This window comes from Osmia lignaria, unplaced genomic scaffold (genome assembly GCF_051020975.1).
Source record: "Osmia lignaria lignaria isolate PbOS001 unplaced genomic scaffold, iyOsmLign1 scaffold0035, whole genome shotgun sequence".
Taxonomy (NCBI): Eukaryota; Metazoa; Arthropoda; class Insecta; order Hymenoptera; family Megachilidae; genus Osmia; species Osmia lignaria.
The window spans coordinates 1,100,001-1,105,735 of record NW_027478176.1 but is presented as its reverse complement, the minus strand read 5'-3'; positions in this window follow the sequence as shown (position 1 = coordinate 1,105,735).

Below are 5,735 nucleotides of genomic sequence, written 5' to 3'. Positions count from 1 at the left end.
TTTTGCATTCTGTACCGTGGATCGATCGTTAAACGCTATTAAACTAACGTCCGTGATGGTATAAATGCAGATTTTCGCTCCGTTTAGCCAAAATAACGAACTTTAGGTGCGCTCCGAAATATTTCAAAGTCCCAGCGGCGTATTGCTTCGCCTCTTAGAACCGATTAGTCGAAAATTTTAACAATCATATTTTTGCATTCTGTACCGTGGATCGATCGTTAAACGCTATTAAACTAACGTCCGTGATGGTATAAATGCAGATTTTCGCTCCGTTTAGCCAAAATAACGAACTTTAGGTGCGCTCCGAAATATTTCAAAGTCCCAGCGGCGTATTGCTTCGCCTCTTAGAACCGATTAGTCGAAAATTTTAACAATCATATTTTTGCATTCTGTACCGTGGATCCATAGTTAAACGCTATTAAACTAACGTCCGTGATGGTATAAATGCAGATTTTCGCTCCGTTTAGCCAAAATAACGAACTTTAGGTGCGCTCCGAAATATTTCAAAGTCCCAGCGGCGTATTGCTTCGCCTCTTAGAACCGATTAGTCGAAAATTTTAACAATCATATTTTTGCATTCTGTACCGTGGATCGATCGTTAAACGCTATTAAACTAACGTCCGTGATGGTATAAATGCAGATTTTCGCTCCGTTTAGCCAAAATAACGAACTATAGGTGCGCTCCGAAATATTTCAAAGTCCCAGCGGCGTATTGCTTCGCCTCTTAGAACCGATTAGTCGAAAATTTTAACAATCATATTTTTGCATTCTGTACCGTGGATCGATCGTTAAACGCTATTAAACTAGCGTCCGTGATGGTATAAATGCAGATTTTCGCTCCGTTTAGCCAAAATAACGAACTTTAGGTGCGCTCCGAAATATTTCAAAGTCCCAGCGGCGTATTGCTTCGCCTCTTAGAACCGATTAGTCGAAAATTTTAACAATCATATTTTTGCATTCTGTACCGTGGATCCATCGTTAAACGCTATTAAACTAACGTCCGTGATGGTATAAATGCAGATTTTCGCTCCGTTTAGCCAAAATAACGAACTTTAGGTGCGCTCCGAAATATTTCAAAGTCCCAGCGGCGTATTGCTTCGCCTCTTAGAACCGATTAGTCGAAAATTTTAACAATCATATTTTTGCATTCTGTACCGTGGATCGATCGTTAAACGCTATTAAACTAACGTCCGTGATGGTATAAATGCAGATTTTCGCTCCGTTTAGCCAAAATAACGAACTTTAGGTGCGCTCCGAAATATTTCAAAGTCCCAGCGGCGTATTGCTTCGCCTCTTAGAACCGATTAGTCGAAAATTTTAACAATCATATTTTTGCATTCTGTACCGTGGATCGATCGTTAAACGCTATTAAACTAGCGTCCGTGATGGTATAAATGCAGATTTTCGCTCCGTTTAGCCAAAATAACGAACTTTAGGTGCGCTCCGAAATATTTCAAAGTCCCAGCGGCGTATTGCTTCGCCTCTTAGAACCGATTAGTCGAAAATTTTAACAATCATATTTTTGCATTCTGTACCGTGGATCCATCGTTAAACGCTATTAAACTAACGTCCGTGATGGTATAAATGCAGATTTTCGCTCCGTTTAGCCAAAATAACGAACTTTAGGTGCGCTCCGAAATATTTCAAAGTCCCAGCGGCGTATTGCTTCGCCTCTTAGAACCGATTAGTCGAAAATTTTAACAATCATATTTTTGCATTCTGTACCGTGGATCGATCGTTAAACGCTATTAAACTAGCGTCCGTGATGGTATAAATGCAGATTTTCGCTCCGTTTAGCCAAAATAACGAACTTTAGGTGCGCTCCGAAATATTTCAAAGTCCCAGCGGCGTATTGCTTCGCCTCTTAGAACCGATTAGTCGAAAATTTTAACAATCATATTTTTGCATTCTGTACCGTGGATCGATCGTTAAACGCTATTAAACTAGCGTCCGTGATGGTATAAATGCAGATTTTCGCTCCGTTTAGCCAAAATAACGAACTTTAGGTGCGCTCCGAAATATTTCAAAGTCCCAGCGGCGTATTGCTTCGCCTCTTAGAACCGATTAGTCGAAAATTTTAACATATTTTTGCATTCTGTACCGTGGATCCATCGTTAAACGCTTAAACTAACGTCCGTGATGGTATAAATGCAGATTTTCGCTCCGTTTAGCCAAAATAACGAACTTTAGGTGCGCTCCGAAATATTTCAAAGTCCCAGCGGCGTATTGCTTCGCCTCTTAGAACCGATTAGTCGAAATTTTAACAATCATATTTTTGCATTCTGTACCGTGGATCGATCGTTAAACGCTATTAAACTAACGTCCGTGATGGTATAAATGCAGATTTTCGCTCCGTTTAGCCAAAATAACGAACTTTAGGTGCGCTCCGAAATATTTCAAAGTCCCAGCGGCGTATTGCTTCGCCTCTTAGAACCGATTAGTCGAAAATTTTAACAATCATATTTTTGCATTCTGTACCGTGGATCGATCGTTAAACGCTATTAAACTAACGTCCCGTGATGGTATAAATGCAGATTTCGCTCCGTTTAGCCAAAATAACGAACTTTAGGTGCGCTCCGAAATATTTCAAAGTCCCAGCGGCGTATTGCTTCGCCTCTTAGAACCGATTAGTCGAAAATTTTAACAATCATATTTTTGCATTCTGTACCGTGGATCCATAGTTAAACGCTATTAAACTAACGTCCGTGATGGTATAAATGCAGATTTTCGCTCCGTTTAGCCAAAATAACGAACTTTAGGTGCGCTCCGAAATATTTCAAAGTCCCAGCGGCGTATTGCTTCGCCTCTTAGAACCGATTAGTCGAAAATTTTAACAATCATATTTTTGCATTCTTGCATTCTGTACCGTGGATCGATCGTTAAACGCTATTAAACTAACGTCCGTGATGGTATAAATGCAGATTTTCGCTCCGTTTAGCCAAAATAACGAACTTTAGGTGCGCTCCGAAATATTTCAAAGTCCCAGCGGCGTATTGCTTCGCCTCTTAGAACCGATTAGTCGAAAATTTTAACAATCATATTTTTGCATTCTGTACCGTGGATCGATCGTTAAACGCTATTAAACTAGCGTCCGTGATGGTATAAATGCAGATTTTCGCTCCGTTTAGCCAAAATAACGAACTTTAGGTGCGCTCCGAAATATTTCAAAGTCCCAGCGGCGTATTGCTTCGCCTCTTAGAACCGATTAGTCGAAAATTTTAACAATCATATTTTTGCATTCTGTACCGTGGATCCATCGTTAAACGCTATTAAACTAACGTCCGTGATGGTATAAATGCAGATTTTCGCTCCGTTTAGCCAAAATAACGAACTTTAGGTGCGCTCCGAAATATTTCAAAGTCCCAGCGGCGTATTGCTTCGCCTCTTAGAACCGATTAGTCGAAAATTTTAACAATCATATTTTTGCATTCTGTACCGTGGATCGATCGTTAAACGCTATTAAACTAACGTCCGTGATGGTATAAATGCAGATTTTCGCTCCGTTTAGCCAAAATAACGAACTTTAGGTGCGCTCCGAAATATTTCAAAGTCCCAGCGGCGTATTGCTTCGCCTCTTAGAACCGATTAGTCGAAAATTTTAACAATCATATTTTTGCATTCTGTACCGTGGATCGATCGTTAAACGCTATTAAACTAGCGTCCGTGATGGTATAAATGCAGATTTTCGCTCCGTTTAGCCAAAATAACGAACTTTAGGTGCGCTCCGAAATATTTCAAAGTCCCAGCGGCGTATTGCTTCGCCTCTTAGAACCGATTAGTCGAAAATTTTAACAATCATATTTTTGCATTCTGTACCGTGGATCCATCGTTAAACGCTATTAAACTAACGTCCGTGATGGTATAAATGCAGATTTTCGCTCCGTTTAGCCAAAATAACGAACTTTAGGTGCGCTCCGAAATATTTCAAAGTCCCAGCGGCGTATTGCTTCGCCTCTTAGAACCGATTAGTCGAAAATTTTAACAATCATATTTTTGCATTCTGTACCGTGGATCGATCGTTAAACGCTATTAAACTAGCGTCCGTGATGGTATAAATGCAGATTTTCGCTCCGTTTAGCCAAAATAACGAACTTTAGGTGCGCTCCGAAATATTTCAAAGTCCCAGCGGCGTATTGCTTCGCCTCTTAGAACCGATTAGTCGAAAATTTTAACAATCATATTTTTGCATTCTGTACCGTGGATCGATCGTTAAACGCTATTAAACTAGCGTCCGTGATGGTATAAATGCAGATTTTCGCTCCGTTTAGCCAAAATAACGAACTTTAGGTGCGCTCCGAAATATTTCAAAGTCCCAGCGGCGTATTGCTTCGCCTCTTAGAACCGATTAGTCGAAAATTTTAACAATCATATTTTTGCATTCTGTACCGTGGATCCATCGTTAAACGCTATTAAACTAACGTCCGTGATGGTATAAATGCAGATTTTCGCTCCGTTTAGCCAAAATAACGAACTTTAGGTGCGCTCCGAAATATTTCAAAGTCCCAGCGGCGTATTGCTTCGCCTCTTAGAACCGATTAGTCGAAAATTTTAACAATCATATTTTTGCATTCTGTACCGTGGATCGATCGTTAAACGCTATTAAACTAACGTCCGTGATGGTATAAATGCAGATTTTCGCTCCGTTTAGCCAAAATAACGAACTTTAGGTGCGCTCCGAAATATTTCAAAGTCCCAGCGGCGTATTGCTTCGCCTCTTAGAACCGATTAGTCGAAAATTTTAACAATCATATTTTTGCATTCTGTACCGTGGATCGATCGTTAAACGCTATTAAACTAACGTCCGTGATGGTATAAATGCAGATTTTCGCTCCGTTTAGCCAAAATAACGAACTTTAGGTGCGCTCCGAAATATTTCAAAGTCCCAGCGGCGTATTGCTTCGCCTCTTAGAACCGATTAGTCGAAAATTTTAACAATCATATTTTTGCATTCTGTACCGTGGATCCATAGTTAAACGCTATTAAACTAACGTCCGTGATGGTATAAATGCAGATTTTCGCTCCGTTTAGCCAAAATAACGAACTTTAGGTGCGCTCCGAAATATTTCAAAGTCCCAGCGGCGTATTGCTTCGCCTCTTAGAACCGATTAGTCGAAAATTTTAACAATCATATTTTTGCATTCTGTACCGTGGATCGATCGTTAAACGCTATTAAACTAACGTCCGTGATGGTATAAATGCAGATTTTCGCTCCGTTTAGCCAAAATAACGAACTTTAGGTGCGCTCCGAAATATTTCAAAGTCCCAGCGGCGTATTGCTTCGCCTCTTAGAACCGATTAGTCGAAAATTTTAACAATCATATTTTTGCATTCTGTACCGTGGATCGATCGTTAAACGCTATTAAACTAGCGTCCGTGATGGTATAAATGCAGATTTTCGCGCCGTTTAGCCAAAATAACGAACTTTAGGTGCGCTCCGAAATATTTCAAAGTCCCAGCGGCGTATTGCTTCGCCTCTTAGAACCGATTAGTCGAAAATTTTAACAATCATATTTTTGCATTCTGTACCGTGGATCCATCGTTAAACGCTATTAAACTAACGTCCGTGATGGTATAAATGCAGATTTTCGCTCCGTTTAGCCAAAATAACGAACTTTAGGTGCGCTCCGAAATATTTCAAAGTCCCAGCCGCGTATTGCTTTGCCCCGAAATTTTTCAAAGTTCCAGCGGCGTGTTGCTTTCAAAGTGCCTCCCTCTAAATACCGATCGGCAGGCCG